Source organism: Galeopterus variegatus, unplaced genomic scaffold, assembly GCF_000696425.1.
Source record: "Galeopterus variegatus unplaced genomic scaffold, G_variegatus-3.0.2 Scaffold8128, whole genome shotgun sequence".
NCBI lineage: Eukaryota > Metazoa > Chordata > Mammalia > Dermoptera > Cynocephalidae > Galeopterus > Galeopterus variegatus.
The window spans coordinates 21,445-32,570 of NW_007734239.1; the positions used below are offsets into that span (position 1 = coordinate 21,445).

At 37.4% G+C, this 11,126-nt stretch overlaps 1 pseudogene; it reads left to right on the top strand.

Annotated features, from left to right (window-relative positions):
* The first annotated feature begins 3,222 nt into the window (after window positions 1-3,222).
* LOC103608194 lies at window positions 3,223-4,014 on the top strand (annotated as a pseudogene).
* The last annotated feature ends 7,112 nt before the right edge of the window (window positions 4,015-11,126 follow it).

An 11,126-nucleotide genomic window follows, 5' to 3' on the forward strand; every position in this document is an offset into this window, starting at 1 on the left:
AAATTAATTCACCCACATACACACACAAAAAAAAACCGGGGGGGGGGGTTGGGGAAGAAGATATAACAACTATACTTTCATGAAGTTGTTACAACAAGCAAACGGAAAGGACATTCTTGGGGGGGAGGGGAGAGAGGGAGGAGGGAGGGAGGTGTCGGTGATGGGCCATAATAATCATATACAGTGTATATTGACAAAATAAAAATTTAATGAAAAAAAAAATAAATGAATGGTATTTTTTTTAACAGCAGTTTTAGATTTAGCTCCTCTGTTTTTGGATGGTAATTTTGCCTTATATAGACTTTTTGGTTGATTTTTCTTTTTCTTTAAGCAATTTGAATGTGTCACTCCAATGCCTTCTGGCTTCCATGGTTTGTGATGAGATATATCAGTTGTTAATCTTGTTGAGATCCTTTGTATGTGATGATGTGACGAGTCTCTTTTCTCCTACTGCTTTGAAGATCTCTTTTGTCTCTGCTTTCAACAATTTGATTATGGTTTTCATAGGTATGGAGTTCTTTAATTTTTAGTTGCTTGGGTTTTGTTGAGCTTCTTGGAATTGCCTATTAATATTTTCAACAAATTTGGAAATTTTTCAGCCATTATTTCTTCAAATATTCTTTTTCCTTTTATGTCTCTTTCTTCTTCTGGGAACCTCGTTAAGTATATATTGGTCCTTTTGATTGTGTCCCATATGTCTTTGAGGCTACGCTCATTTTTCTTCACTCTTTTTTCTTTCTGTTCCTCAGACTGTATTATCTCAATTAACCTATCTTCGAATTCACTGATTATTTCTTCTGCCTGCTCTCTTGAGCCTTTGTAGTGGATTTTCCATTTCAGTTATTGTCCTTTTCAACTTCAGTATTTCTATTTGATTCCTCTTTATAATTTTTGTCTCCTTATTTTTATTCTCCATTTGGTGAAATATCATTTTCATACTTTTCTTTATTTAATTATTTATGGTTTCCTTTAGATCTTTGAACATATCAAAAATAGTTGACTTAAAGTCTTTGTCTAGTAAGTTTGTCTGGCTTTCTTAGGGACAGTTTATATTGATTACTTTTTTTTCTGGGTTTGGGTCATACTTTCTGCTTCTTTTCATGTCTTGCATTTTTTTTGAATTGGACATTTCAAATAATATAATGTGGCAAGTCTGGAAGTTAAATTATGATCCTCTGCAGGGTTTGTTGTTGTTGCTGCTTGTTGTAGGCGTAGTTTTTGCTCATTTGTTTAGTGACTTTTGTACCTAATTTTATAGAGTCTGTATTTTTTGTGTGTATGGTCACTGAAGTATCTATTGGTTGCTTAGTGATCAGCTAATGATTGAACAGAAATTTTTATAAATGCCTGGAATCATTAAATCTCCCAGTCCTTTACAAGAGACTCTTGGTACTTGTTGAGGCATGCCTTAAACACTCAGCCAAACAGTTTACAACTCTGTCTTATCATTTACTTCCATCTTGTGCAGACCCTCAAAGTGAGACCTTACATCATGTTTAGGTCTTTCCTCAGCATATTCACAGCCCTGGGCATGTGTGTGTCCTTCTGCACTTCCAGGAATATGTCAGAGCCTTTGAAAGGCTTTGAAAGCCTCTTAGACGTCTCATTCTTCAGGTTTTACTTTTAAGCTTTTTGGTTAGTCTGTTTGTCCCAGCTGTTACCTATTGCCTTATGCAGCTGTGATGTTAAAGCATTTGACAAATGCTTCCCTGGGGAGGTGTTTAGCACTGGACAAGTTGAAGTGAGGTCAAATAAAGGCAAGAATTTTGAGTGAGGTTCTCCAGGGATTCACCAGATAGGTTAAGTAACAACAGTTCTATGAGAATGAGATTTATTCTTCTCCCTTTGATACTGGGAATAGTGAGCTGTCATTTTTCAAGGCTACTGTTGATTTGGGGAGTAGGGTGTGGGACTAGCATAAATTAAAACAAAGCTCAGTTTTTTTAATTGAGATTTAATCTTTTCTTTTTTCTCTAAATGCTACCTACACTGCTGCAAACCTTTTGTTAATTTTCAGAGTCTTGAAAAAGTTGATTATGACAATTTTTGTCAGTTTTTTTGGATTGCTTTTATTGAGGGACAAATTTTTGGAGGTCCTTATTCCATTTTCACTGATGTCACTCTGCAATCAATTTTGATGTTAGCAAGTAGTAACTTGGACTTCCAATTATGCAAACTATTATCCCCCCCAAAAGAATTCCATTATTATTATCACAGATATGTATTACAAAAAAATTGTACTCAGTTATTAAATTTCGAATTTCTTCAAAACATTTGTGGAAATTTCTTTTCTCCCATTATGTAAGTACTTATATAATATCCTTATTATTATTATTATTATTATTTTGGTCATCAAAGCCTAAAGTATCTATATCTGACATTTTACAGAAAAAGTTTGCAAACCCCTGGGCTATACCAAGGTCCAGAGATTTTCTCCTATGTTTCTTCTAGAAGTTTTATAGTTATAGGTTTTATATTTAGATCTAGGATCCATTTGGAGTTAATTTTTATATACCTTGCAAGGTATGGATTCAAATTAATTTTTTTCCTAAATGGATATGCAATTGTTCTATCACAATTTGTTGAAAGGACTACCTTTCTCCATTATTGTTTTTGTAGCTTTGTTAAAAATCAGTTGTCTACGTGGGTTTATTTCTGGGACTGTATTCTTTTCCATTGATCTGTTGTCTGTCTGATACTATGCTCTTTTGATTACTGTAGCTTTATAGTAATTCTTGAAGTCTGTATAAGTTCTTCAAACTCATTATCTCTTTTCAGAATTGTTTTGCCTATTATAGATCTTTAACATTTCTATACGAAAGTTAGAATTCACTTGTCAATTTCTACAAACAAGCCTTGCTGAGATTTTGATTGGGATTGTTTTGAATCTATACATAAATTTGGAGAAAATTGTCATCCTGACAATATTGAGTCTTTGGACCCATGAGCAAAATATATCTCTTCATTTCTCTAGGTCTTCGTTGATTCTCTCAGCAATCTATTGTTTCTAATTCCGGAGCTCTGGACCTTAAGGACTACACATACTACAACGCTACAAAGAGCACATGAGCTTTGACTCTTGGGCCAGATTCCCTAGTTTTTAATTTCACCTTTGTTATTTACCAGCTGTGTGATCCTGGAGGACTCATCGACTTCTCTATGCTTCACTTTACCATCTATAAAACGGAGAGGATAGTACTTACAGGATTAAAATGAGTTTAGATGCTCTTGGGATGCGGGCGCCCCGGGCTTTTTGAGCGGGAAGAGAAAGCGGTCTGGATCTCGAGCCGGGCCAGCCGTAGCCGGCTGTTTTCGCTGAGGCCACCCCTCCCGCCCAGCACTGGGCTGCTGGAGCTGTGCGAGGAAGTGTTCGGTACCGCTGACCTGTACCGGGTGCTGGGCGTGCGGCGCGAGGCCTCGGAGGGCGAGATCCGACGCAGCCACCACAGGTGTCTCTGCAGGTGCACCCAGACCGGGTGAGCCAGGGCGGCAAGGAGGACGCCACCCGCCGCTTCCAGATCCTAGGGAAAGTCTATTCCGTTCTAAGTGACAAGGAGCAAAGATCAGTGTATGATGATCAGGGAACAGTGGGCGACGATTCTGCTGTGCTCAACCAGGACTGGGACTGGGAGGCGTATTGGAGGTTACTCTTTAAAAAGCTATCTCTAGAGGACATTCAAACTTTTGAAAAGACATACACAGGTTCTGAAGAAGAGTTGGCTGATATTAAACAGGCCTCTCTGGACTTCAAGGGTGACATGGATCAGATCATGGCTGTGCTTTGTGTGGTGTATACAGAGGAACCCAGGATAAGGAACATCATTCAGCAAGCTATGGGACGCCAGAGAGGTCCCATCCTGTAATGTCTTTGTCAAAGAATCAAAACTAAAGATGAATGCAAGGAAAAGGAGGGCTCAGAAAGAGGCTAAAGAAGCAGAAATGAGCAGGAAGGAGGAGTTGGGGCTTGATGAAGGAGTGGACAACTCGATCTTAGTGTTTCCTGGAAATCCCTGACGTTGTGTGAAGTTGGAAGGAATTTGGTGTTGATAGTTGGGAGGGCAGAGTGGGTGAGATACTTCCTGACAGCACTTGCTTCCATGGATCTTCTGTACATGGAACTCAGTCCAGAGTCTGGGTCCGTCGGTGCTGCTTTCAGTGATGTGTGTCTATTAGAACAGGTACTCTGTCTAGCTAGAACACCTTCAAAACACTTGCTGAACAGCTGTTTTCCAAATACTTTCCAGTTTGCTTTGGTCTTAATGGTTTTGGATAGACCCTCTCTCATGTCTTAGCCAGGTTTTGTACTCTGTTCTTGAAGATTAGGAGAAAAAGGTGTTAAATTACTTCAAGCGTTTTTTAAGACTTGTATATGATTAAATAAACAAATAAAAAATAAAAAAATGAGTATAGATAAAGAACTTTGTGAAGATCATATACGCTTAATTTGACTAATACTATTAATATTCATGGATGGGTGTGCCTTAACTTTCTTATTGAATAGGGGCTAATAAAAATTAAAGGCATAGCAAGTAGTAATGACTGGAAAGCGTTTTTATAATAGGCACAATCTTTAAATTCTTACTGTGGTGATGGGGTTAAATGACATAGTGAAGTCTTTTGAGCCCTGTGGATAAAAACAGTTTTATAATAATAATAGTTTACATTTGTAAAGAGCTTTTAGCCTTTAACCACTTTCGCTCATTATTTGAACACATGATGAATGTGGCTGGTTTTAAAACTATTCCAGTCATGGAAGAGAAACTCTAGGTTGCTAGCCAAATAATATGTTAGGCTATTTCTCATTTTGATGTTTAAATAAACATACAAAAGTCCTTAACTTTAGCTAAGGAATACTTTGTATATAACAATAGACTAATAGACTATGTGATTTATAGTGTATGTAGAATAATGTTTAAGATTACAGGACTCTCAAGCCAGACTGACTGGGTTCAATATCTGCCTCACCACTCTCAGGATGTACAACTTTGGGTAAGTTACTTAACTTTTCTATGCCTTGGTTTCCTCATCTGTAAAATAGGGATAATTAATAGTGCCAACCTTATAGGGTTGTATGATGACTAAATGAACTAATGTATGCAAGGTATGTTTATAAACTATTAATTATCATCATCAGTAGTAGCATTTCGTTACTATTACAGTTTATTATTATAAAAAACTGTTTTTATGGTTTTAAAAGTGATGCCTATTTATTGTGGAGAATATAACTCTTCAAAAAAGAAAAGAAAATTGCTAATATAGTCCTATTTTCTGAGACAATTGCTACTAACCCTTTAGAATATATATCCAGAACTTTTTTTATTATTACAGTATGGGGTTACAGTTTTTTTTTTTTACAAAAAATATGGGATTACACTACACATGTTTGTTTTATATTGGTTGTTTCAAGTGTAAACTTTAGGAAGAAAATAAATTTTGGTCTACTAAAGTACTCAGTTACATAGATAATTAATTATGTGATCATAGGCAAGTTTTGTTAACTTTCTATGTCTCAGTTTCCTCATCTGCAAAATGGGATGATTACCAAATTAAATAAATGATATAGTGCTTGTAAAGGTCTTTATGCATACTAGTATATTGCTCTTAAAAATTGGGAAACAACTTGGAAACATAGGGTATAATAAAGGCAAGTGGTAGGCACGTTTTTACATGGGTAACAAAGAGGGCCAAGGAATTATGAAACATACTCTCTCTCTAAAAAAAGATTTTATACTGTTTTTCAATACTTGCCAAATCTAATATGTATAATTGCCTAGCAAATTATGTTGGTGTTGAAGCTAAACGTGTTAGCTAGTCAAATAATATGAATTAGTATATTTCTTATTTCAGTTTGCACACTGAAGAATCAGTATGCATAGATAGTCCTTTAAAACTGTTTGAAGGAAAAGGGTAGGAGATAGGTCTATTTGGGGCCATGCTTGATATGGAATTGGAAAGGTGGCTGGGAGATCTGTGCCAATCAGTCAGAATGGTAAGTGATGCTGGGTGTTGAGGAGAGGAAGAAAGGAAGGGTGTGGATGGAACCAGTCTTGCTTGAGATTTCAGTAGATTCAGGTGTCTTGGTTGCTCTCTTAGGGTGGATCCAAATGTAGCTGGTAGTAACTCTACACAAGGATTTCTTCTGCACACTCAAATCTCAGGAAAGATATTTGGATAGAGAAGAGTTTTTTTGTGATAGAAGGGCAAGAGGTTGATGGATTTTTATTTATTATTATTTTTTATATTCTAAATGTTGCAGAGCAGTTGGGGGAGGGGGAGAGAGTATGGGGAGGAGAATAGGGTGGGAGGAAAAGGAAGGGAGGGTGTGGTCAAAGCCTGTGGTATCCCCCTCATTTTGGCAGGGGAGACCAGGGGACTTCTGGCAGAGGCTTGGTTGTGGCTGGGCTGGATGCAGACATTGGGGGCTGTGGCTGAGGCCCTTGGATCCCCTGTCCCAGCTTGAGGCCGTTGGGAGCCTGGAGCACTTCCAGCAGTTGCCTGATGGTTGTCACTCCGCTCAGTGCGGAGGTAGGGGGGGCATGGCTTAGGCCCTTGGCCTTCTCCCCTCTCCCCTCCCTGGCTTGGGAGCCCATGGGGCTTCCAGTCCTTCTAGGTTTTATAGGTGTTCTTTGGTGGTGTTAGACCTTTACTGGTTAATATAAGAACTTTATCTCTGGTCTTTGGGTTTTTTGTTTTTTCTCTCAGTTCTGTACTGGATTATTTGCTATTCCCACTACTTAAACTACACTGGAGCTAATTTATTGTCCTTTAGTTACTTCTAAAATGGGGGAACTTCCTGTGGGAACCAGCACTTGAGCCCTGTGGTTGAGCTAAATTGCTGCTTTGCTGCTGATTCTTCGGGGAAGGCTTTCTGTGAAGCTCAGGTTTTAATTGTTGACCTAGTAAGCACTTCCAGGTCTTGTGAGGTCTGGTACACCTGGGTTGTGTGGAAACTCTTGCCTGGGCCTGAGACTTTTCAGCGAACTGCACCCCCTGCAATTCTATATTCCTGACTATTCTCCATTGAGTGGTCCTGTGCTGACTGGAGGGCAGATCAGCTGTCCATGCTGTGCCCCAGTGTTCCCCTCATGGGTCCATCTCCCCCAACCCCAACACTCCAAACATTTCCCATGGGATGGGCCATGGGCTGGCTCTTGCTCTGTGTGCTCACCAGGGTCAGCCGTGAAGTGGTCGAGGCTGGAAATGGTCAGAACAATCCTTTTTTTTTCTCATCGTGGTTCTCCTGCCTTCATGAACTCTGTATGTCACTCCTCCTCTTCCCCTGAGTCCTAGCAGGCCCAGCTTGGCAGTCAACATACATCTGCTAAGTCACTACTATAGAATTGGATTGCACACTGGTCAATTTACAGTGTGGTTACAGTTTGGCAAAACCAAGTCCACGGGTCTTAGGTCTGGGATGAGATTCTTTGGCTCTGGAACATGGGTTCTTTAGCTCTGGAACAGTGAGACAAAAGCACTCCTGTCTTTCTAAAGCTGATGAAGAACAGACTTTTTCCCTGGAAAGGAGATGAATGGTAATGTGCCTCTAAGGACTGCACTGAGTAAACCTTTAAAGCAAGGTGCAGTCAGAGTTGATTAAAATCACACCATTTCATAACACTCCTTACGGACAAAGACATATACCAGGAGGCTATGAAGAAAGAGAGCTGGCTGCACAACGAACAGCAGCTTGTATCTGTTGTCTCACCTCCTTGAGCTGTTTGTTTAACACTGCATGGAAACATATTTCTTGGTTTGTCTGTTAAACTTTCAGCTTCCCCTTTGTGCCTAACTTATTGATAAGATGCCTGAGGATGAATCAGTTTTTCACCTTGAGATTGAATGTTGAGATAACACTCCTGTTTCTCTGTTGCTTCTTTGAAAGAAAAGATTTAGTTATATTTTAGAAAAATTGAGAAAAAGAGAATCATACTTGGTAGAAATTTCAATATGTTACTAATATATTAAAAGTATCCATTCTCTCTGAGGGATGGGCTTGTGTTTTCAGGAAGCTGTCCTCTGGTGCGTCAGTATTTAGTCTTTTCTGAGTGGTGATAAAAAGATTGCTGTTCCTGAAATTTAAGGAAGGGTTCAAATTATGACTGTGTCACTTAACAATCTGAAGACTTCAGGCAAGTCACCGACATCACTGAGCCTCAATTTCCTTATGTAAAATAGAAATAACAGCTGCTGTACCTGCCTCATATTATTATTTTAAGAATCAAATAAAATAATGCATGTGAAGGTACTTTGAATACTTTAAAGCTCTTTTGTAAGTGTAAAGTACTATTGTCCTTGCCAAGGCTTTCCTCCCCTTTCTGTAAAGAAAATTTTGACATTTTCCAATCATTAGTTAATTATTCCTCTAGGGCCACACTTGTTCACAGACAGAATAGGTGTCAGGCTCTATGATGTGATTTGGAGGAAAGTGGAGTTTTTTAAATGATCTTCCAGCTTGCCAGCCTTCAAAAAGAGGAAGGCTGGCTCATCTAATACTCTTTTGCTTGTCATATTTTTTCTAGCAAGGTCACTTTGGAAGTAGAAACTTCTGATTGAAATCATGATGGGGTTCAGAACATGTTATTCCAAAATGCCATATTGGCATTTGAGAAAACAGCAGAAGCAGGGAAGGTCACTCTCTGAACTTCTTTCTCCCCCGAAGCAGGTCATAAGAACCTTATTTTCATTCAAGAGGTGCTCTCCTATACGTAGAGGAAAGGAACATCCTTACCTCTGAAGATAGAGAAATACAGAGAAGAATCTGAACAAATAGGCCTTGCTAAGTTCCTTTTAGTTTTTTAACATTTGATTATACCCTTTTTCCCAGTGATACTTCTCCATGACTGTCCATTGTTCATCAAACCTAAGCATAAAAATACACAAACCTAAGCATAAACCTAAGCATAAAATTTCTTTGGGTTTTTATTTCTGAAGGCTCCTGTGTAATATAAAACCTATTAAATAAATTCGTATGCTTTTCTCTTGTTAGTCTGTCTTTCTTGAACCTAGTGATGGGTAAGAAATTGTTTCTATCTTATAGCATTTACTTGCATGAATATTGTTAGTATGTATTTATTAAAGGAGACTATAGATGAATTAATTTATTAATTTTATTTTTCATTTGTTTTTTATTTTTAATTTACATATAATAATTGTACAAACTTATGGAGTATGGTGTGATGTTTCAATACATGTAATTGGCAGAACTTTCAAACTCCTCTCTTTTTGCTGTTTCGAAATATACAATATATTATTGTTAGCTATAGTCACTCTGCTGTGTATTGGAACATTAGAACTGATTCTTCCTATCTAACTATAACTTAGTGCCCATTGACTAACCTCTCCTCATCCTCTCCTCCTCCCAGCCTCTGACAACCACAACTGTACTCTTCTATGAGCTCAACTTTTTTAGATTCAACAAATGAGAGAAATCATGAGGTGTTTATCTTTTTGTACCTGGTTCACTTAAGTTGATGACCTCCAGTTCCATTTATGTTGCTGCAAATGACAGGATTTTATTCCTTTTTTTATGGCCGAATAGAATTCCATTGTGCAAATACACTACATTTTCTTTATCCATTCATCTGTTGATGGTCTCTTGGCTGTTTTGAATAGTGCTACAATAAACGTGGGTGTGCAGATATCTTTCAGCAATGCTGATTCTGTCTTCTTTGGATATATACCTAGTAGTGGGGTTGCTGGATCATATGGGAGTCTATTTTTAGTATTTTGAGGAAACTCCATACTGTTTTTCATTGTGGCTGTACTAATTTATATTCCCACCAACAGTGTATAAGTGTTCCCTGCCTCTGTATCCTCACCAGTATTTGTTATTTTTTGTCTTGTTGATAGTAGCCATTCTAACTTGGGTGAGATGATATCTTACTATGGTTTTGATTTGCATTTCCCTGAGGATTTGTGATGTTGAACATTTTTCATATAACTGTTGGCCTTTTGTATATCATCTGAAAAGTGTCAATTCAGATCTTTTGCTCATTTTTTAAAACTGGATTTTTTGTGTTTTTTTGCTATTGAGTTGTTCAAGTTTCTTATATATCCTGGACATTAACTGTTTGTCAGATGCATAGTTAATAAATATTTTCTCCCATTCTGTAGATTGTCTCTTCACTCTATTGATCATTTCTTTTGCTGTACAGAAGGTTTTTAGTTTGATATAATCCCAATTGTCTATTTTCTTTTGTGGCTTGTGCTTTTGAGATCTTATTAAAAAAATCCTTGCCATGGACACAAATGTCATGAGGTGTTTCCTCTGTTTTCTTCTAGTAGTTTCATAGTTTTGGATTTTACATTCAAGTCTTTAATCTATTTTGATTTGATTTTTGTATACAACAAGAGGTAGGGGTCTAGTTTCATTCTTCTGCATGTGGCCTTCCATTTTTCCCAGCACCATTTGTTGAAGAGACTATCCTTTCCTCAATGAGAGCTCCTGGCACCTTTGTTGATCAGTTGGCTATAACTGCATGGATTTATTTCTGGGTTCTCTATTCTGTTCCATTGGTCTATGGGTCTGTTTTTATGCTAGTACTATGTTGGTTGGTTACTATTGCTTTGTAGTCAGATAGTGTAATGTCTCCAGGTTTATCCTTTTTGCTCAAGATTACTTTGGCAATTTGGGCTCTTTTGTGATTCCATATGAATTTTAGGGTTATTTTTTCTATCTCTGAATGTCATTGATGTTTTGATAGGGATTTCATTGAATCTGTAGATCACTTTGGGTAGTATGGACATTTTAACAATATTAATTCTTCCAATCCATGAATATGGGCTATATTTCCATTTCTTTGTTTCTTAATTCCTTCATCAACGTTTTATAGTTTTCATTGTAGAGATCTTTGATCTCTTTGGTTAAATTTATTCCTAGGTTTTTTTTTTTTTTTTTTGGTAGCTTTGTAAAAGAGATTGCTTTCTTTATTTCTTTTTCTAATAATTTGCTATTGGTGTATAAAAACACTAAGGATTTTGTATGTTGATTTTGTAACCTGAAACTTTGCTGAATTTGTTTATTAGTTCTGATCATTTTTTGGTGAAGTCTTTAAGGTTTTCTATGTATAAGATCATGCCATCTACAAACAGGGACAGTTTGACTTCCTCTTTACCAAATTGGATGC